We start from the raw sequence: 24,191 nt of genomic DNA, 5'->3' as shown, positions 1-24,191 counted from the left end.
TAGAGCACGATTTTCTTCAAAAATAACTTTCGAAAACTCGCAATTTTGCAAAAAAAACAAAAAAAAAACAAGAACAGAAGAACGAAGTTTACAAATCTGTAGCTGTGCACCAGGAACAGATATCGCAGGTCTCTAAACTGCAACGGTTAGAACATCCAAAGCGGACAAATTTGATAGGTCAGTTGATCTCGTACGGAAATTCGTTACATTGTTTACAAGACTTTTACTAAAGTTCTACTATAAGTTTTGTGAAGAGGTGGAAATAGCGATGAGAAAAGTGCTAACTTGGTATACACTAGTGATGGGTGATTTCAATGCAAAAGTTGGCAATAAGCAGGCGGGTGAACAGGCAATTGGCCACTACGGCGTCGGTTCCAGAAATGCTATAGGCGAGATGCTGGTAGAATTCGCAAAAAGGAATAAGCTGAGAACACAGAACACACTTCTCAGGAAACGTAGCAACAGAAAGTGGACCAGGAAAAGCACTAATGGTGAAACAAGAAAAGAAATTGATTTCATAGTTACTGCCGATCCCAGCATAGTGCAGGATGTAGAAGTGATAGGTAGGATAAAGTGCAGTGATCATAGGTCAGTGAGAGCTAGGATTCAGGTCATTTTCAACAGAGAAAGAGTAAAATTGGTCAAGAAACAACAGGTCAACTTAGAGGCAGTAAGGGTAAAAGCAGACAAATTTAAGCTGACACTTGCAAACAAATATGCAGCCTTAGAACAGAGAGATGTTGATGACATAGTGGTAATGAATGAAACCGTAATGAGGCTGGCTTCAGAGGCAGCAAATGAAGGAAGAGGCAAGGCACCAAGGCAACCAGTAGGCAATCTCTCCCAAGTAACGAAGGTCCTAATAAAAAGCGACAAAGAATAAAAGGGTACCACTCAAGAGATTACATAGAATTAGCGGAATTGTCAAAACACAAGGTGAAATTAAAGGATCTTCGAAAATGTGACGTAAGGAAGACTGGGGAAGCATTAATAAATGGACGCAGCATAAAACTAATGAGAAGAAAACTTGGCATAGGACAAGGCAAGATGTATGCAATGAAAGATAAGCAGGGCAATATCAGCATCAATTTCGAGGATAGGGTAAAAGCAGCGGAGGAATTATATACTGACCTGTACAATACTCATAGCAGCAGGACACCTCCATTAGAAAGAGTAATGAACAGGATACAGAAACTCCTCGTACAACTAGCGATAAGATCAGAATGGCCTTGCAAAGACATCATACGAGGAAAAGCGGCAGGACAAGATAGAATAACAGTCGATTTCTTCAAAGGCGGAGGAGATATTATGCTCCAAAAGCTTGCGGCCCTTTATATGAAATGTCTCACGACTCAAGGGACCCAGAGAACTGCAAGAATGCCAACATTATACTAATCCACAAAAAGGGAGATGTCAAGGAATTGAAAAATTATAGGCCCATTAGCCTACATCCAGTATTGTATATAATATTCACCAAGATAATTTCCAATACAATCAGGGCAACACACGACTTCAGTCAACCAAGGGAACAGGCTGGCTTCAGGAAAGGATACCGTACAATGAATCACATTCATGTAGTGAATCAGGTAATGGCGAAATCTGCAGAGTACAATCAGCCTCTTTACATGGCTTTCATCGATTAAGAAAAGACATTTGATTATGTAGAGATACCGGCAGTCATAGAGGTATTACGTAATCAAATGGTACAGGAGGCTTACATAAATATATTGGAAAATATCTACAAAGATTCCACAACTACCCTTATTCTACAGAAGAAAAGTAGGAAGGCACCCAGGAAAAAGGGGTAATACAAGGAGACAATCTCTCCAATGATATTCGCCGCGTGCTTGGAAGAAGTAATCAAGCTATTAAATTGGGATGACTTAGTGGTAACGATCAACCACGAATATCTCTGCAACTGCCGGTTTTAAGATGACAATGTCCTGTTCAGCAACACTGGAGCTGAGTTACAACAAATGCTTGAGGACCTTAACCGAGAAAGTGTAAGAGCGGGGTTCAAAATTATTATGCAGGAAACAAAGTAATGATCAAATGCAGGTTAAGGGAACGAGAGTTCAGGATCGCCAGTCAGCTTCTAGAGTCTGTGAAGGAATACGTTTACCTAGGACAAATACTCACAGGGGACCCTGATCATGACAAGTAAACTTACAGACGAATTGGGTTAGAGCGTATACGGCAGACATACTCAGATCGTTACTACAAACTTTCCGTTATCACTAAGAAGAAAGGTGTACAATCAGTGGATTCTGCCGGTGCTAACATAAGGAGCAGAAACTTGGAGACTCACAAAGAAGCTCGAAAGCAAGTTAAGAACCGTACAAAGGGCGATGGAACGAAGAATGATAGGCGTAATGTTAAGAGACAGGAAGACAGTGGTGTGGATCACAGAGCAAATGGGCATAGCCGATATTCTAATCGACATTAAGAGAAAGAAATGGAGCTGGCACGTCATGTATTATGTAGGTAAGATAACCTGTGGGCAGTTACGGTTACGGAACGGGTGCCAAGAGAAGGGAAACGTAATCGAGCATGGCAAAAGACTAGGTGGGGTGATGAAATTTGAAAAAAATCGCAGGCGCAAGTTGGAATCGGTTAGCGCAGCACAGGGGTAATTGGAGATCGGAGGGAGAGGTTTTTGTCCTGCAGTGGACCTAAAATAGGTTGATGATGACGATGAGGACTTATAGATTACTGGTTTATTTGAGTTCCCCGTACTATATACCAATTTTGGCTGTGTTGGATGTGCTAGTATGTACAATTTAGAGAATTATTATGTAGTTTTTCATTGTTGAGTTACAGAGTTGTAAAATACATAGCTTAGTTTTTCTGAAAAATTTGGGATTTTCGCCAATTTTCATTGCAGAATTGACAGACTAATTCAAAAATTCGCAACCAATAGTCTAGATTCTACCTTTTGTTTTTAAGTGCAACATACCTTACCCAATGTGGTACACTGGCTACCGTGAAATATATTTATATAGGAGACCGAAAGCTGAAGCTTCCTCTGAAAGCACACGCCCTTAAGAAGCTGTGGACCAATGACGACTTCTCTATTGAACTACATGTGCAACGCACATATATGTGTCATTTAAGTGAAACAGATAAGCCCTACCACCTACAAACATTGTATTTCTGTCCAAAGTCTGATTCTTCATCAGAAACTCTAAAGTGTATAATCTGAGAAAAAGTTCAAACACAAAGATTTCAAATTCTTAGCACCATACTCATATGCGCTCACACGCAGAAAAATTAAAAGCAACAGCATATATTGTACATCTGTAAACAGCATCTGTTAGAGAGATAAACAAGCTTTAACGATGTGACGGAGATGTTAGCCTGGCTGTTGGCCTGGCATGCTGTTAGCCTCTCAAACAGACAAATGTGATATTCAAGTATGCAGCTTGCTTGAAAATGTGACAATGCTTAAGATGGCTTCACGAAAGTACTGCTCTCACATTAAAGGTATACTTAAAAACATTCATTTACGATACACGAACTTTGTCCACTTTAGATACCTCAATATGTGCAGGCTACAGAATTGAGATATTTCTTTTCATTATTGATTTACACACTTCTTAACTTGATTCACTCCCTACAGCAACAAGTCCTAACTATTTTTATAGGCAACAAATCACAAAATTCGGTGAAGTGGATGCGGCGCGAAACGGCTTCTCCCTACCCATGAATTTCGATGGAATTCTTTCGAGGTAAAAGTGCAAGTTGTAAGAATGAGTGGCCACGTGTCACAGAAAGTCGTCGCTAGACCTGCACGACAAGCAGAATATGGACCATGACGGCTGAAAGTGCGACCCATGCCTCCATGCTGAGCAATGCTGAGCAATGCACAAAGCATGATAGGTGCACTGAGGGGCCGGCACTTAGGGGTTGGCAACGAGAAGTCGGCTTCTGTAAGCACCGCTAGCCATTCCACTCGTCTTGCACTTTATCTAGACCGTGCAATTCTCAACACTATCCCAAAAGCATGGCTTAAAACGCCTTATTGCGGAGCGGGAGCAGAGACTCTTGTCCCACGTTCCCGCGTGACTGGCGTGCCTGCTCGGGAAGTGAATGAAGCCGCTCTTCAAAGACCGTGACAAAGCTCTGTAAGGATTTGGCGAGGGGAGCCTATATTTTAGAACACCTCTAAGCGACAGGCTTGCCAAGACACCAACGCAACGGCACTTTTTCGTCTGATAACATCGGCGAAGGTGGAGCATGACCGAAACCTTTTAGTTTTGCCTTTTTCTCGCACTCTGTCGGCCAACATTAGCATCAGGACATGTGAAAACATTCGTTCTTTATTTTGGCCATGCAGGCCTTCTCAAAACTATGCAGTTCCTCGTGTTATCGCATGATTCAAGCCTATCTGTTTTTTTTTTCTTCTGAAATCTCGGAGACCCATAAACCGTTGGCATGTTTCCTGCAACCAAAGTCCCCGCACGAAAATTCCAGGCTATCCCAATCCTTCCGATATCATCTGCTGTTAATGTTTGCGAGGGCTACTTCTAAGTGATGCGTCTGAGGGGGCGTCCGAGGAGAAGTATAAATAGAGGCGCGTGAACAATAACCCAAACTGTAGTGAAGAGTGGCACGCAATGGAGGGGCATTATTGAGGATTGCGTATAAAAATATTGTTTCAGTTGTATGACTGGGGTTGCTGGGTCACATGACGGGAAGCGTTGTAGTGAAGTTGATTAGTGCAGTCAGTGACTCGGGTTTGCTGCGTGTATGTTTTTTTGCGCGCTTGCATCTTATGCGACAGTTCTTGAAAGGCAGGAAAGGCTAACTCATACATAGGCACGGTACACGTATATTCACCTACCGTCAATTCCCGCAACAGAGGAGATAAAGGGGCGTTTTCAACAGCCATTAAGAAGGTGCACATTTACCACTGTACTATTTTTTGTCGCCTTCTGACGTGACACTTTCCTGAGGTTCAGCCGTCCCTCTGCTTCTCACTACAGAACGTCACAGTACATCAGCTATCTTGCCCGCCAAAGTCCCTAAGTGCAACTAGCGTACCTCAAGCAAAATCACCACTATTAGCTCCAAAAACGGCAAGCTCCTCGACAAGCGCCATTCGGCGGGTCACAACGAGCTTCGGCGCACAATGGCGGCAGCTTCCATAGCCTCCAGCTACAGGAAGCAAGCCAGAGACCACTTATGAAACTGGAGCCGCCATTACATTGTCACAGCGCCATGGCATCATGGCGAATGCGTTGTGTGTGATGTGCGTGCGAAATTCACTTGTTGCCGCTGTGTCGCTAATATACGGTGGGCGTACGCGTATACTTATACGTGCCTGCTTTCGTTCACGTGTGTGGGTGCTTGTGTGTGTGCGTGTTTCTCTATGTTCGTGTTGTGAATGTGCGTACGCGATAGCCTCCTGCATGAGAAGACATTTAATTGCGGGTGTTACCGGGGAGGCACTCGCGCGGTCCGGCAGTCCTGCAGTGAGCAGTGGCATTACGTGCCAGGTGAACACGAAAGGACCTGTGCCCCGGGCATAAAGGGAGCCGCACAGAAGACCACCGACACGTCCTGCACTCAGATTATCAGCGCTGAAGAAGGGCGCCCCGTGTGTCGTCGGCTTGTCATCTGCCTGTCGTCTGCTCGTTAGCTGATAATACGCTTCTTTGTTCCTGTTCTGTCAGAGCAAACCCATTAAACTCAGAAACTGTTGTCGCGAATCCGGAAGATTTTTCTTTGCCTCGTTAGCGCGTTTGGGTTCGTGCGTTTTGACGTGCCTTTGACGAGGAGCGGGTACATTCGATGCAGGTATTTTTTCCCACAGCTTTGTTTGTCCGTCATCCGCCATGCGGAGTTACCTGTAAAAAAGACTGCCGAAAATAGGTGACACTTCACCGCCTGCTGCTTATGAAGCCTTGCAGTAGTATATGGCTACATTGGCAAGTCAATTCCAACGAATGCTTGGAAGCTTGCTTTTAAGTACACCAAACTCGGCCATCTCAAAGTGCAATAAGCTTGTCCGTAGCATGTTGTGCTTGCCGTGAGGATGCGCGGCGACCTTCGCAGCGTAGGAAGAAACATGTAGGTGGGCAAGGTAATGGTAATTCATTGCCGATTTAGGTAGCGCACGAGAATAGCGATATACAAGGAAGAAACAGAGAACATGCGCTTTCGTCACAAGTGATTTTTTTTTTTTGGAAGCTGGAAGCTTGTATGCAGTGCTGTTCACTGTTAAAAGAAATAAAAACACATTGTGCGATTCTCTATCAGGTGGTAATCTAGCTGCTGCACGTCTCGGCAGACGCTACGTCAATGCACTGGACATGTGTGTAAGAAATGTGTCATCAGAACCCCGAACATGTCACCTGCTGTAAAGCTGGACTATTACACACTTGCCAAATAGACTAATTCGCACACGCTTTGCACTCATGCGTTCCATTTAGCAGTGGGCCGCACTGACACTGTGCCACAGAAATTGTCGGACGCAACTCCACCAGAACGAAGGAGTGAAGTAGGAGATGAGACATTGTGTGTCGCGTTCTCACACAATTTTTTTTTTTTGCCGGTGTCTTCTGTGTTGAGAGAGCAATAGCGCGAGCTCCTACTCATGTGTCTGCTTTATTTTAATACGGTCTCATTCCCCGACCAAGGCCCCGTACGTCTGCCCTCTAATTGCCTCGGTGATTTTGCAGCAGCGTCGAAGTTACGCGCCGCGTGCTATGCGAATCAACGGATCGTTCGCATAATTAGCCCCATAATTATGTCCGCAACGTCTGTAACGGCCGCAACGAAACAAGCAGCTTCACCTTAAGGGCTACCGACATCAAACTCCTTTTCCTTGACTTGGTTTCCCTCCGCCAATTCAGTTCGGAGGAACAGCTTGCCTTCAAATTGCATTCGGCTTGGCTTCGCTTTATGCTCGCCTCGGCTAAGCGACGTAGTCTACGAAGTCGAGGAACTGCACTCAGAGAAAGCGCACTGACAACTTTTGTTGTTCTCCGTGGCGGCACGTAGACTGTTTCTACATCTTCATTTATCCTCTAGCTTTTACGCACTGTTTGACGCCTCATAGAAACGCCCGGCAGGAGAAGATTTCACGCAATAATTCACACGCGCTCCCTTTGCAAAAAAACAACAACAACAAAAAAAAAAACAGAAAGAAACGCACAAACAAACAAGAAAAGGACGCCGGAGCGTAGGCAATGACATTTGGATTTTTTTTTTACTTACGTGCACACCAGCCCTCTGAGTGCTTTTATCCTTGTGGTGGGCAAAACAAGGGTTCAAGGTTGGCATCTAAGGTAACACGCCATGTCTCCTTTTTCTTGCAAACTCAAAATGATTGCACCTTAAGGGCGTTTTTCGTGTTTAAACCTTCAATTGTACCAATTTAGAGCCAATGAACACTAGCAACACTCAAAAGTAAGAGTGTGCGCGAATGAAGAAAAAAATAACATCAATAAATAGAGTAACACTCATACGTGTGCTGAATGGATGCTTAAAAATCTGCACACGATGTTGTAACCTAACAGTAGCCCATATAGAGAGCGTGCAGGTGCAGCCTATGAGAAAGGTGTTCTTAGACAGACCAGCGTGTTCACAAATGTTGAAATCTGTCTCTGAAGCTACAAAGGCGTTTGGACAGATTTGAACGGTAACGAACGCGAGTGTGTTCTGCGATGCGAAATGCAAGATACACTCTGATGCCAGATTTCGTCTGAAGAGAAGCGGTTTGGTGATATAAAACAGTTTTCTTTAGGAATAACTAATTTGTAACACAAACAACATTCATATGGCAGGACATTTTTGCAATTGAGTACGTTTATCACTTTGCAAGGCTGTTTTCTTTTTTTGTTAGCCACACTAAAGTTCCCAGGTAGCTTTACGGCTCCGGGATGCCAACGAATTAGAAATCACAATTTATATCCAATGTTGTTGAGTTTCTCAGCACTTACCACCAACTTTAATATCATCAAAAGTTACGCTGAACCTGTGGTCTGCCAACGTTGCCTAAAAATAGCACGCAATTTTCAGCACAAATTGCACGTACGTATACAGACATCAGAAGAGCTGGGAAGTGTGTGCGGTGTGGGGTAGTATATACAACGTTTGACTTTCACGTGACGTTTGCTGGGGTCGAATCCACCTTCATGGGCCTTTCTTGGGCAACCTATCCGCCGATGAATTATTTTTACTTGATTGGGCACACGTAGTATTGGTAAATTAAAAAAAAGAATGAAGCAGAAATTAGGACGAATTTTAGAAAAAAATTCTATTTCGCTTCTAATTAAACAAACATCATTCTTTCGAGGAGCTAATAGCAACAACCATTTTTTTCGCAGCTTGGAAAGCCACCACATGGTGTTAGCTTTTTGGCAAACTTTGCAAGCCCCCAGAGTGGTGTAAAATTGTTTACTGCGTGCTAAGCTACGTCCTTCTCACGCGCACGGATTCACGGTAAACAAAAGTATCGCCGTAAATTATGGGGTTTTACGTGCCAAAACCACTTTCTGATTATGAGGCACACCTCAGTGGAGCACTCCGGAAATTTTGACCACCTGCGGTTCTTTACCGTGCACCTAAATCTAATACCCCTGTCAAGCGGGCAAGTTAAGTGCACTTACGGCGAGTGCACTCGGTTTTTAAGTGCACTTTCCCAAATCTTAACGTCGCAGCGGAGTGTACTCTCAGATGAGTGCACTCAAGTCGGAGTACGTTCACGGAACGCACTTTGCTGGCCGAGTGCGTAGCCTCGCCGCCAACGGTTTGAAGGAGTGCCTAGCCTGGCCACCAACGCTTTCAAAGACGCAAAATGTAATGCATAGAAAAAGGATACAAAAGTTCATTTCAGTTATTGAACAGCTTTTAACAATATAATTTGTGTTTAGCGAGAAGCGAAACAGCACAATAAAGAAACGAATTTATCATGTACGCAACTAACGGCGCCAGAATGATGCGGCACTGCGGCGCCGCCATGTTCATTAAGTTCGTGTTTATTTTGGTGTGAAAGCGTGCTGACCACGCTAGTCGTGCTTTGAGCCGTGTGCGTGGCATTTTGCAGTGTAGCTAAATATCGAACTCGCTGTCTTTGCTCATATATACTCGCTCATATTCTGTTCTAGCAGGATCATGAGCAGGATCAACTGCCGCACGCCGCCGTGTTGTTTTGGATTGGCTAGGCATTCGTCTTGGCCAGCATTGACTTGCAACACACTTATAATAAAGACATCTTCGTTTTTTGTTGAGACAAATAGATGAAGTTTGTTTTTATATATAATTCTACTTAAAACAATCACTTTTTAGCAGCTTTCTCTTGTTAATTTACATCTTTGAGAACGCGCTCTTAGTCTGTCGCCATTTCTTTTTTTTTACTGCGAGTGCACTCTGCTTTCCCGTTAAGAAGCGCGTCGCCTAAAGTGTGACTCAAGGTCCCGAAGTGCGCTCCCCGTAAGTGCACTTAACTTGCCCGCTTGACAGGGGTATAAGTATACGGGTGTTTTCGTGTTTCGCCCCCATCGAAATGCGGCCGCCGTGGCCTGGATTCGATCCCGCGACCTCGTGCTCAGCAGCCCAACACCACTGCCAGTGAGCAACCACGGTGCGTAAAAGTATCGCCGTAAGCAGCAGCTGGCGCTGCCTGCAGACAACGACCATGAAACAAAATGAATGTCATTTTCTGTTGGCATCCTCAACCCGTTTCCCCTCATCGTAAGCTAGTGAACTGAAAAAAAGAAAACATGTTGTTTCCTTTTGTATGTCGTATCGGTCGAATGATAAAATGGTTGCCGCGACAGGTCACCGCAGTCGTTGCCTAATTGTCGTGTAGTCTTCTCTTCTTCGAATAAACTGACTGCCGCTAAAGACGCTGCGAAGGAGGCCAGCCATCCCGCGAATGGCTGTGAGAGCGCGTGGTCCGCCTCTCGCGTCGAGTCGTGTTTGGCTTGCAATGTAGGACCGCGATCAATTAACCTTCTCTCGGGAACTGAACAGATCCTTCCCTCCCGAAAGCGTTGACTTGTGATACGGGTGGTCCCGGGATGTGCACGATGTTTATCGCCGTTATTAGAGCCTGGCAGCGTAATTGTAAACGAGGACGGTTGTCCTTCCAATCTATATTTCTCCGTGCACTTACGATCTGCAGACCAGTACCATCTACGTGTGCGTCTTGGCAACTCCGTCCGGTCCGCAACCGCTCCCCCCCCCCTCCCCCCACATGCATCCCAAAGAAATAGAGAACCAAGCAGTGGCGTTGATTTAGCCTTTTTTTTTCATGGTCTCTCATTTGCATTAACGTCCCCTGAGAGCCCCAGGTTGTCTATTGGCGCGTGAGCCAAATCCTCGGCTTAATAAGCCAGAGCTCGCTTCGGCGCACAGTGGCAATAAATCATCTCTCGTTAGCTGCTGTAAACAGACCGATTACCTCACTCGAAGAGTTAGTAATAGCCGGCGAAATAATTACTGCGGCGCCAGTTGAATCCGCAAGAGGCAAAACTGATTTACGTGGAAGGCAGGCGCGTTTGGTATCGGTACGGCGGAAGGGAGCACGCGTCTCAACTCAGTGATACCGCGCGCTATAGCCACTCAATCAGTTGCACAGTGTTGGTTATATCTAGGCAGGTAATGCCTTAAGAAAACCTGCCGCAAGCATAAATCCTGTGGTAAGCAATCGCTGTGCGAGAACAATGCACAGGCGAGACCTAACCCCTTCCCGCCACTTTTGCAAATTTTTTCGCAAATGTGTGCTCAGAATTGCAGGGCTGCAATACAAATAGTCTAAAGAAAAGCAAACGCAGATTAGATTAGTTATTTTATCACGAGGGAGGAGCTCTAGTAGGTGACAAAAAGTGCAGTCTCATTTTGAAGGGTAGCTGCGCATTTATCAATTTGCTGCGAGGCCAGATAATGCTATTTTTCGCACAAATTTGGCGGCACGCTCACGTGCCAGCGGTGACAGCAGACGCTCGTTCTCTTTAGCGCTTGTGTGACCGTGCCCTACCAAACCCTGCAGAGTCTTTCCGTGTTTTGTACATAACGGTTCCTTTACAAAGTACCTTGGAAAAGAGAGAAATTGAAGTACCAAGCAGCAACACTATGCATTCTTCGGGGGGCTTTGTCTGGGAAGGTGCAATTGAAAACAAATATTGGCTGTCGACGGCCCTCCTCAACAGGACGAGATCGATGGGCGTCGTCGGCATGATGGCGCGTGCCTGCGCGTAGAGGTGTCTGTATGCGCTAGTTTGCGGCGTCGCCAGAGAGAGGGTGCGTTCTGGGCTTTCTAAAACTTGATTTTGATGACGCGCACGCATTATGCAGCTTGCCTCCTCGCCTCGACTCACGATACGCTCTCTATACCTTTGACTTCATGTGTTACTTCTCTGAAGTCCGAGCTAGCCAGACTCTAGTAATGCCTCAAACCGAATGGTCGTGCCGCTATGCAGAACCATTAGTGTGCCGGACCAACGAATCCAGCGCTGTCTGAACCAGGCGCAAGCGCAAAAGTGATTCTAATTGCAGGTTTGCAATGCGGCCACTGAAGCCGGCGGTCAGCAGATGGCGCGCCACTCTTTCTAAAATGGACAAAGAAATATGACTTCCAGTCCTGCCTCATTTTCGCCCTGCCTCTGGGGTGTAGAGTCTCCTGCCTTCTCGGGAACAGCTTTCCTTGCGGTCTCCCTACCCGCAGACTTCACGGTTTCGCTGGAGTTCGTTTCGTGAGACGCTTCCGGCAATTTAGCACCTTCAAGAACACTGCCGAACGTTCCCTGACCAGCCCTCAATTAGAGTGATCACGCGACACGCTCTCCTCTGTGCGTGGTTTTGTGTGCCTGTGTATTTGTGTGGTGCTTCTGCGAGTTCGTGCGCGTGCTCCACGTTCTCCTTTTCTTCCTTTCTTTTTGATCTAGTCTTCCTTTGACTGCATGGCTGTTGGTCCATGTGGGTCGTCTGCACATGGCAACTTTTGGCAGTCTTGTCTTCTAACCGGCGATGCGTGTGCCCCGAGGTCCTTTCTTAGTTGCAGTCATCTGTTAATGGTTTACGCAGCCACCGTTAGGACGCGCTGTGCTACCCTTGTCGATAATTACTAGGCGCACAAAACCGAGCGAGTGTGATGGCAGTTAAAGGACGCAAAGCAGAGCCCACTGGACTAACTCACCAACTACAGTTCACATGTTCGCCCTGCAGCAGTTAGCACAATTCAGTGGCGTTTAGGTCGTTCGACACCATTCACACCTAAAATGAGTAAAATTTCTTGCATTTACAACTTTACAGTTGCAGACCGATAGTTGAGCAATTGAACCTGCCAGCACTTCATCTACGTCACTTTTCTGCGAGAAGTAATCAGTAAAGAAAACTTGGTGATATATTATTGGCCCTCGATCCCACAAATGATTACGACGTCGTGTTAATTTTTTTTATACTTTCATTCTTTCATCAAAAGAAAGCCATCTAAAGAAAGCATTACATGTACTGATCGCATAGAAGCACTCAAATTGGCAGGTGCTAAATACGTCACATTGTGCAACTCACCGAACACTTATTTCTCCGCATTAAGTTAAGTATGATTTGGAAAGTAGTCCCTCGACTATCTTGCTTCATCAAAAGAGCAAAAACAATTGTTCCCGCATTCAGCTGCAGGAGAGGTTTGCATTTGTCTGAGCCCACGGCGGATTTCTCAGCTTAAGGCGGGTGTTTTCAGCGTTGCCTTTTGTCGTCAAAGTCGGGTCAGTGTCCCACGTGGTCTGCTAGAGCACTCTTAGGAGGCACAGGCGCCAATGATCCAAGAGATTTTTTTGCCATGTGCTGGACATCCATCGCTTGCTGGCTGGCCTCCCAAGTGACTTTACTGCGACACAGTTGCGGGAAGTGAGGCACTCATCGATTTATGTCTTCGCTTGAAGTAGCAGGAGCTTGATGTGGGCGAGTTGGTGCAAAATACTTAAAAAGAAAACAACGCTACAAAGGCGCGAACTAAAAGAAGAACATGTACATGGTCTTCTTTTAGTCCGCACCTTTGTAGCGCTGTTCGTTTTTTAAGTACGTAATATGTAACACGTAATGCCCCAATATTGGGGGTCTTTAAGGTGATAAAATGAAATGAAAGTGAAGTCTTGACCTGAGCAAGAGAAAGTCCTCCACACGCACCAAGCTACGCCTGTGCCCTTCTGTACAAAAGTCATTCAATCACTATAGAGAAAGGTAGCATATGTGCAAAAATATGGCCCTTCTTTGACCGGACATGAATGCGGTACACTCTGAGCTAGGAGTTAAAAAGAGCCTACACCTCTCATGCGTCTGTTGTAGATCTGCACTATTTTTGTGCAGCCAACTTCACGGAATTCTTTCAAAGTGGCAAACCAATGCTTATAAGTCTAAATGGGCGATCCAACAAAGCCGGACAAAAATGTTGCCGCTCACTTGTCGTACTAGCGTGCACAGGACACCTCTACATCAACAGCGCGAGAAACTTCGTCGGAAGCTCCTATGCCTTGAATTTTCAGTTCACCTTACTGTGTAGTGGGCAAACTGATACCCTGTTTGCCCCGATTATTCCAAATTATACAATTCGTATCATTGCAGATGTATTTCCTGTGTAGGGCTGCTAAAGATTCTCAAGGTATAACTTATGGCATACGCCAAATGCGCCAGGGCATCTAAAGCAGAGCACGACGTTTCAGCTAGCTCCAGTCAACGATGTCATCCGTGATAATGCTTTTTTTTCTGAGCACTGCCAAGCACAAGGTTTAATAGGAAGGTAAGTTCCAAAAGCACAAAAATCTCATACTGACTATGGTGCATCTATTTAAGCATGAAATGCTTTTAGCTCTCATTGTCGGCGACCTTCAAGCGACCTGGAGCCAAACCCAGGCCGTTTGTACGGGCACAAAAACGAGAAATCCCGGGCAAGTTGTGAGAAGAAAACGAGATGTCTATATAATGCCTATTTATATGAACTCTACGCAAGTTGTTCCTTATCAACAATAAGGAAGTATTACAGAACAAAGCATAACGTTTCACTTGGTATCATTACTCCACACACACAAGCCGTCTCTTGCCTCCAACCCTTTGAACAGAACCGCATTACATACGCTAGTTACTGCCCAAAGAAGTTACAAAAAATATTGCTTTCGAGTTCTTCCTAATGTTTGTTCACAATAGCACTGATGCGGTAACAGCGAAGTTCTAAAGGCAAATACAGGGCACCATGCACCTCTTTATCATGTTTTGGCGCTGAGCGCTGAACTCCAGCGGTCCGTGAGTTCCGCGGCGTGAGTTTGGCGTCGCCTGGAGAAATGGCGCCTCGGTGGTTAGCGCCTCCTTCAGGTGCTTCGACCCGTCGCGGTTGCTTAGCAGTTACGGTGTTGCACTGCTAAGCACGAGGTCGCGGGATCAAATGCCGGCCGCAGAGGCCGCATTTTGACGGAGGAGAAATGCGAAAACGCCCGTGTCCTGTGCATTGGAGAGGACGTTCAAAATCTCCTGGGGGTCAAATTAATCCTGGAATTACTCCATCACGGCACGCCTCATAATCAAATGGTTGTTTTGGCACGTAATACCCTAGAATTCAATTCATTCATGTAGGAAGAAAAACGATAGGAGCGAGCATACTGCAACGCGACTGAAGCCGACCTGGTGGCCCAACACACAATCGCACGTCAAAGTCCACAGTTCGCGGTACCCGCTCTGCAGGCAGAGCTACGGCAGGGTAGCTGAACAAGCGCGCACTGAATAAAAACTACTGGCACAGCTACTGAGAACCAAACGTCTCAGCAAATCACGATTCTTGCTCCGTGATCTCGACGCAAAGGTTCACGAGTTGGGCCACCACTGTGACTGCACGGAGCGTTAGCTTGCCAAGGCAGGCTGCGTGACGTAATGCTCCCTCCTATATTTTTTCTTCCTTCATGAATTCATTTTTTTATTACGTAGGCCGCGCGCTCTGTCTCCCTCGCGTATTTCGCTGCCTATCCTGCGGCTTTCAGCCAGTTTTCTTCTAGCTAGGCAGTGTCCATATCGACCACTGCACAGTATGGTGTGGTGTGGTGTGCTTAGGCGTGCCGTTGCGAACATGCACTACACTCATTTTAAGATTGTGGCTTGCATCATCTCCAACCAATCTGCTTTGCCGGTTGCCATTTCATGCTTACATCTACTATCCATTACAGGAGAGCCAGAAATTTTTGTGGGGTACTATTGTGTTCAGTGGATTCCATCTATTGCAGGCGCAGATCTGTTCACCAACAGATAGGTTCTCCTCAGACGGCAGAGGAAGGCACCGCTCATCGATACGTTCGATCAGTGGCCTGACTATATTGCCTATCATGACGTGCGTGAGTCCAAACGTTCACTCCAGCTGCGCTTCCCCGCTAAATTGTCCGGTGTGCCAAATATGGCACATACTGATTTCTGCTCCAGGTTCGGAGTTTTGTACGAAACAAGAATAACTACTGATGCGCAATCATCAAATTGCCCATTGAGCGAAAAATGCGTGGCTCTGCTATCGCAAGCACTGGAGACCAGCGGATCTGGGGGAAGCTAAGGCTTCAGATAAACCCATGCCATCTTCTTCTTTGGGGGTTTCGGTTGGGACGGCGCGTCATTTGAGGCGCCCGCCGCTATAGAAGCGATTTGCTGAGACGCCGCACAGCAGACGCTGCACCGACGCGACACGGCGGCAACCGCCGCGCCTTAGCCCTGATGTGTGCCAGCTCCAACGCCGTGTATCTGGCAGCTTCTTGAAATTCGCCTAAGCGAGCGCGCGGGCTTTTATCGAAGAGCAATGACATCACACCATATGTGTCCCCGCCTCGCCACTCCTTCTCTCCCACTAGGCTTCACCCACTCTCGCCGCGTCGCTATGTTTCGCGATAGTATTTTTATACTCTGCTTTCACTCTCTCTCAGCATTCTCTTCCCCAGCTGAGCGAAGCTGCGAACGGCAAGAGCAATCTAGTGAGGTTCTAACAGCTCCACTGTAAAAGTCAGCGTCTGTAGAAGCGAAGCGGTACCTAAATTGCCACTAGCTGCGACGCCACGTCACGCGCGCTAGCGACCACCAAGAAAAGCTAGCGCACGCAGCAGCTAAGCAACGTGGGCGTGAGAGAGAGAGAGTGTGTGTGTGTGTGTGTGTGAGAGAGAGAGAGAGAGAGAGAGAGAGAGAGAGAGAGAGAGAGAGAGATACGGCGCGCCGGGGACGTCGCATCGCGGCGATGCCAACTTCCCTCACGCCATACCTGGCGCGCTAACATCCTGGCAGGTGTTCAGCTTCGCCCACTCTGCTCCTCACGTCACGAGCACGTGGTGTGGAGGAGCGGGGCTAAGACACCAGCTGGCGTGCTAGCACGCCAGGTGTTGCATGAGGGGAGAGGGCATCGCTGCGGTGCCACGTCCCCAGCATGCCGTATGTGTCTCTCACACTGGGTTTAGCTGCTGCGTACCCGGCTTTCGTGGCCGATGCTGCTTCTTCGGTCTGTTTTCGTGCAGGATGTCGATGGCATGCAAAGTTGGCACCGCAGGCTATTGCTGCTTGCTGGCTCGCGCAGCCCGTATTCCGCGTGGCCAACGCCTCAGGATTTTACCTACACCAATAATAATCTGCACCTATTTAAACGCAAAAGTCGATAATATACCCTGTAGCAAAACTCGAAAGATCGGTCAACGGCGTTCAATTGGACATCAATGCGTTCGCATTGACAACTCGCAAGAAGTGGTTAGTTGTCCTGGGAATATTTGACTGGATCTCGACGTGTCCCCATTAAGATGACAAAATATAAATCTAATTCTTTATAGTGTTACCAAACATTGCAAACGTTATATTATATATATATATATATATATATATATATATATATCGTAACGCGCTGCCGAATTTGGTGCTTTCTTTTGGATCACACATTCCGCCAGCTGTCGTACCCACTAAATATATGGAAGGGTATGTCTTGGTCCAGATTAGGAACTTTACGAGGTTTATACTGAGCGTTTGATTTTTTAGCCAGGTTTTGTACATTTTCTAAAAAAAAAATTATTCTTTACGTGCGAAATTTGGCACACTGTACACTAAAGGACTAACAACACTGAATTAAACATCCTGTCTGTTATGCCCTTTCAACTAAAATATGCATTATTTATATGAAGTCTACGTCAATTGTCTCTTATCAACAATACGGAAGCCTTATAGAATAAAGCATAATGTGTCACTTGGAGCCACTACTCCGCATATACAAGGTTTCAAGTACTAGAAGCTCCCTTTAGAAGAACACGTTCGAAAGCATAGCAAGATATCTCCCCTCCCTACCACCTTACTTATTTTGTTGCACTACATCATCTTAATAGCTACACAAGAACAATATTTAAACTTGAAGAACGCATTTCTTCGTATTTACCCTTAATTTAAAGTTTAGCTTCATTTAGCACACGCTGACATCGATATTTACCTTTGTGCCTATGGCGATTTACCAACGGAACGGCCTCGCTTCCTGATTTGCCTGCATGATTAGCGTTGATCAGTTTATTGAAGAACTAAATAATTTCGCTCTAAATACGTGAGCGTCAAATATATACTGCAATCTAGCGGTGCATCCGTTCGACATAAAGTTTGCGTTTCGGCATAGTTTGTCAACGATGCAGAGCATAAACATAAAAACTGAATGAAAATGAAGTCATGATCTTTGTGGTAGATAAACATGCACGTCACAAGAAGTTGCATGCTGCATAAGATGATAGTGAGCATAATTCAGCGTATTGCTCTTTGTTGTAAAGTCGCTATTTAACTGCATTACTGAAGCATCGCTCATGCAAGTACCAAAATGCTGCTTAGATTGGCATTTTTTACTTCGGTTTTGGTTTATGGTCTGTACCTCCAGCTACGAAACTCCCGCGATGGCTTTAAAAAGAAGGCAAGACATGAATTGAACTGACAGTAACTTCGCATGGGCATCCGCCGCATTCTGCACTATTCTAGTTACTGTTCTACCAGCGTGGTAGCCTTCTATAGATCCCTAGGTATAACCACTGAGGCCGTGGTTTTGGGCCACAATATTTCATTCTATTTATTGCCTACTTTGTGTTGCGAACGACTTGCTCACTATGTGAATATTAGCAGACTCCTCGAACATGTCTCACGAAGGGAAATATCAGGTTGTAGACCTGAAGACCGAGTTTGCGCCGCTTACGGAACTAGTAGGCTAAGCAGCGTTAACACTTCTACAAAAAGCATCACGCCTTCTTGATTAGCTTAGAAAGCGGCGCCAGATGGATTTCGCGAAGTGAGCCTTTAGAGCGAGCAGCGGAGCGCACCACTTCGTCTACCTGTAGGTGAGAAATTGCGTCTAATGCGGAATTTATGCAAATAGTAAGTTGTTTTTGTACGCACCCCAACGCTGGGCGCCACTTCTGGCGTTTCGGCCTGGAACGACCTCTTGCTGGAACGTTGTATTTCCTCGTACTTTGCACCCGGACTTCCCTACTTTTTTTTTCAGCGTTCGTTGTTAACTATGATGTCCTTTCTTGTTTTTTTTTTCTGTTTGCTACGAAGAATATGTGCAAGCTTAAAGCGAAGCACACCGTGTCGAATGGCTCCGCACGTGACGGCGACAAGCCTCGTTTGATTCTGAGCAACAGGCTACTAGAAAAATAAATAATCTTGCCTTCAGCGGGACATCACGGAGTCTCTGACTGCACAGCCTCCCAAAAGATGTAGTCTACTAAGTGCTCTGCAGAATTTCTTCTGCAGGATGTGCTCCTCTAGTATTTGAAACTCACAAAAGTGGCTGAAAAAGAATTCATGGTTGAAATTATTGATCAATGCTCATTCGACTGTTTTCTTTTAGCCGAACTGAATCTTGAAACAGCCCAATATGAATGTTATTGCGTTTCGAAGCGCTTACAGGACTATATATATACAGAATCAATACGTCCGGACCTCTGCGTTTCTTCGACGCAAGATAGTGCCATTTAGTAGACAAAATGAATCTCAAACTAGACTTTATGTGTTGACTATTATCATGGCACCTAATATTGTGAATCAGTAAAGCGAAATAGAAAAGAAAGACAAAGACTGCATATAATGGCACTGTGAACTGCTACCCAAACAGAGTTTAAAGCAAAAGAATTCACTTCAAACCATGCAGTCTAAGTACGCTTTCAACGTCGGCCATACGAGTTTTACAGAAAGCGTGCCCAAGCTTAAACAAAAGGACGAATTTGCAGATGTTACTGGCGTGCGCATTTTTTCCCCTTTATTTAACGCACTGACGATAGGCCGCCGAATTATATCTTCGTTTTTTTTCTTCGGAAATAGCGAACTTATGAGCTTCAACGAAGACAGAGGTGCTACAGGAGGATTGCTTGAGGCAATCTTCGTGAAGATCCTTCGAAGCAGTCTTACAAGCTCCTTGTCAAAACGTTGGCGCCAAGTTGCATCTTCCCTTGTAAGTACAACCATTGTCGATAATTGGAAGTGGTCCACATGACACGTTGCGGATTTGCGATAGTCTCGAAATTAAAAAGAAGTAACCGAATTTATGACTGTTCGAAATCAAAACTTTCAGACAGGCATTTAATAAATATAGACATCACTTTGTGATGCGAATAGTTTCACTCAAATTGAAACAGCGGATGCTTCTTATAAGGTGGTGTTTGCGCTTTATATGCGCATTTCAACGGGAAAACCAGTGGTGGTTCAGAGCTAAAGGATTCGTCTCATGCTGGTTGCATCTCACTCCCAACATATGAAGTATCGTGTCTCATGAATGTCACTCCGCCACCCTAAACCACGACATGGGTATAGTCATTACGAAAGTTTCGCGGCCGAAGTAAAAGTCGATGAGCCTCCAGTTCCAGCTTTCCAGGAACTACTGATTCGTTTATGACGAGGGAGCCTCCATGACGTTACACGTTTAACATCGAGTCGCAAGCCGCCATGAAGAGGTGAACGTAGCATTACGGCCATTCACACCACAGCTGCATGGCTGCCCGATTTCAGGCCGCTTTGCCAGCCTCCAATATTGCACGCTATACAAAGAAGAGGGTGTTTCCAAAGGATAATGCAAAAGTCGATGAGATGATAAACGTTTTTGACGCTGATGATTTGATACGATACACAACGGGAAACTTCGCGGAAGATAGAACGATGGAAAAGCAAGGGTCTCTTATTTTGTGGGCAATGGCGTGCCAATAAGATCTTAAGAATCAATTTTTGATTATGCAACGTCGACCACGCGAATAGAGTGGTTGTAACGTTTTCCGTCGATATTTCAATTACACAGAAGTCTGAAAGCTATCAGCGTCAGTCGCCGGCGGCAACTCTCAGACGCTGACCGGAATGACTGCCACTCCTGCAAGCGAGAATTGAGGCACGGAGGAAGGTAGTAGAGCCCTAGGCAAGAATAATTTGCGTTATAAGATTCGTGCACAAAACAAAAGAATAAATAATACCCGTAGTGGTTCTTACGAAGGGGCATCGCGACGTTGATTTTCGCATAACGTGGGGACAGGATGTGACCGTGAAAGCGGATGTACATGGCCGGAGGGATAGGCGAATCGCCGGGACAAATTGACTTGTTTGCATTGGCATGAAGCAGTGAAGCATGAAGCCAAACAAACGCAGAAACTAAAACGAAGAAAGGGGGGAGGGGAAGGAAACACAAAGAGGCGCGGGTGCGGATAGAGGACTGGTAATTTGGCTAGTAGCAATGCCCTATCCTATGTCTGAGTTATATAACCCGCCGTGGTTGCTCAGAGGCTATGGTGCTGGGCTGCTGAGCACGAGGTCGCGGGATCGATCCTGGCCAGCAGCATTTAGATGGGGGCAAAATGCGGAAACACCCGTGTATTTATGTTTTAGGTGCACGTTAAAGAACCGCAGGCGGTCGAAATTTCCGGAGTCCTCCACTACGGCCTGCCTCATAATCAGAAAGCGGTTTTGGCACGTAAAACCCCATAATAAATTTTTTTTTAGTTATATATAGTTTTGTTATTTCATTGTGGCTTCGTCCCCATCTGTATTTTTGTCAATCAGAACAGGCACACTGCTTCGCTGAAGAGCCTGTAAGGTGCTATAAATGAATACACATCAAAATAAAACCACTTGCCCTGCATCGACTTAAACCTGCTCGGAAAGATTATACTACCAGAGTAACAGCTCCATCGGCATCGAACAGACACATTTCGTGACAACCGTAGAGATTCTTAGGCACAAGAAAACGGTACTCTGCAGTGTGCTTCGCCAAAATAGGAACCATGAGGAACAGAGACGACCGTTTCAGTTTTCTACACTGATAAGACGTGGATCGTGTGCTTACTACTGATTAGACCTCAGCCTCACCTGAAAGATCTAGCTTGTTCCATTCTGATGACGTTTCATTTGGTGGCATCTTGGTAGATCAAGGCTACTGCTGCGTAGTCTTGTGGAATATTTAAGCCCGCTTCAATTTGATACAGTAAAAGAGAAAAGCGCAAAACCAGGACGACCACAACATGTTACTAGCGCTTCTGCGTGTGTCCCTCTCATTTTGTGGTCGTCCTGTTTTTGCGCTATTCTCGTTTACTGGACATGTACCAACTCGCCCTTACAGAACTTTTACTGAAATTCTATTTGATCGCTGTCGCTATCACTGTGGCTGTCCCATACACTATCAGATGGTGTAGTAAAGGGATAGTAATGTTGCGACTGGGGCCAGTTGATGAACCGTCATGACTAGACGGGATGTTAAAGGAATCCTCAAACGATATTAACGATTTCGTACAGGAGTGCTAGAGAGGGAGAGAAGGGAAGAAGGAAGGGCAGAGAGATTAAGCAGACTTTGTCCAATTTGCTACCCTACGCGTGCGGAGTGAGATGGGGGAGGGATAGGAACAGAGAGGGAAAACACATGAACTAAGCCAGCTGCCGCATATCTAAAGTCGGACAATCAAGTCTGTCGCTTTCGTGTGCTGTAGGTAAGCTCGTATGGCTTTCTGGGCTGATGAGCCATGAGACCAGGCTCCCGAGACTTTTGCTTCCGTAAATGGCCTATGGTCCAGTCTATTCAAGGCACACTGGGGAATCTGGCGTTGTTTATCGGTCAACGCCGTACTGAGTCGTTATAGTAGGCCTTGCTGTTCATTACGTATCAGTTTCAGGTGACACATCAAAGCGCTCTGCGTAAAGCTTGTATTTCATCATAAGGCTTTAAAATTGTGTGTCGTGATTGATGTAAGCGGCGCCGCTCTACTGAGTTCTCATGCTATGCAGCGGGCGTGCGCGATGATAGTCGGGCGGGGTATTCGATTGGCTACGCACCTTCCGTCACTGGGAATGCTTGAAACGAGCGCCTGTATTAAGCTTATCTTTATTAGCATACGTATGCATAACAATTTGTGTAACCATCAAAATAAGCACGCAAATATAATTCATTTAGATGTTTCTTCAAACAAATGGCCCACTTCGGCCTGGCAATTGCAGCTGATGGGACTCACTGGGAAGGTTCTCACACGAAATTAGGAGCAGTGAATTCTTCTTGTCGGCAGGAACATGGAGAGTGCAAGCGCTGCATTACTCTCGGCTTGCACTGCAAATGTGTGCAGGAAGCAAACTACAGCGAATAAACGCTGTAAAAGACAGGAGCGCTGCACACCAATATGCAGCGTGCACTAACAAACACCACCTTCCTTGGTCAACGCCGCGGGGAACCACAGTTTTGAAAATAAGTACTCTTCCAGTGGTAACCGCAGGTTCCTTATTAATTAGACAGCAATCTTTTGTATATAATTTGCCAAGTATCATAGGATAGGAATATCTGAACAAGCCGAGATACAGAAAAAGAAAGCCTTCCGAAGGAAAGAGAACGTGCTTTACAATGTGTCCACTCCTCCGTCAGAAAGCCGGCATCTTGCGTTTGACTTTTTTCTGGTGCATGTTGTGCACCGTGATTTACAAGTCCTGCCTAGGTCCTCAAAATGTGATGTGTTGGCTAGTGTCTTGCAGATTTCTCGCATATAGTATCGCACATGATGCAATAAACACCACATAAAAAAATTGACTTTAATTAAATCAAAAGAATAAATAAATAAGTAGCAGTCTCCGCAGAAAGTGCGGGTTTGATTCCCGATGGATGTAATGGTTTTTTTTTCTCCAGAATTTGTTTTATTTTATTTTCTAGGGTAGCGAATAGCTTATAAATAGCCATTTCACCACATTGACAATTTAGTGGCAGGGCTTTCTTTTTCCGCCGACAGCTACAAAGAAATCATGCTAGGGTAATATAGAAACGGTCGTAAACGTATCCGTATTATATATTTGCATGCTATCAGGAAATTATCGCACCCAAATATTACCGGAAACAGCTACTTTGTGAATTTTACATTGCATAAACACTCGCGGCAGTGCAGCGAATGCCCACGGTGGCATCCCCGTTTTTTTTGCTTCATGTAGCATTAAAACAATAACGACAACAACGACGACGACGACGACAACAACAAGAAGAGCTGACATTGTGCGTAGTGCCAGCGCGTCTCCATCAGCCGCACGCAGTTAGCCGTTAAATTTCGCTCCACGTAGCACAGTATTAGCGATGAACCACTGCATAGGAAAGAGATGCAAGAACACACACGGTTGAATTCAACTGGAAGTAGACAACCCTTGCCTCACTACTTGAAGGAGACCGGATACAGAAATGGTTGTACTGTGTAAAACTTGAGAGAGAAGGACGCGGCCTTAGGAAGGGGTAATGTTTAACCAGTCATACCTATGCTATTGTAGCCCGCTGAAACGAAATTCTTTTGAGAAAACGTTCCTTGAGAGATACCTTCTGCGCCTCGGCATACGACAAAAAAGTGTTTCAAGGACCCCTCCAAAGCGTAACAAAAGACAGGTAAGGGGCGACATAAGAGGACATGCATGCTTGTGGCGCGAACTCGTGTCTGGTTTATTTGGAGTAACGGCATGTGCCCTATACGCCGGTATAATACAGCCACATATGACAAGGAAGTAAACTGGACAAAAAAAAATCATAAAAAAATTAACGAAGCCCACTCTGCGCGTCAACATGTGTTTTTAAGTCGTTTTCGAATGCTCAGAGGACTGTGACTGACCAGATTGCAAGATAGATTGTTGAGACTATTGAAATGCATGTTACTGGAAGATGGTTGAACGCACTTTCAAGTCCTCTGTCTAGAAAAAAAAAATACCCGAAAGGAAAATATCGGCGGATTCCACGCATATGT

This window comes from Dermacentor andersoni, chromosome 8, assembly GCF_023375885.2.
Source record: "Dermacentor andersoni chromosome 8, qqDerAnde1_hic_scaffold, whole genome shotgun sequence".
In the NCBI taxonomy this organism is placed as follows: domain Eukaryota; kingdom Metazoa; phylum Arthropoda; class Arachnida; order Ixodida; family Ixodidae; genus Dermacentor; species Dermacentor andersoni.
This window is presented reverse-complemented; position numbering follows the sequence as displayed.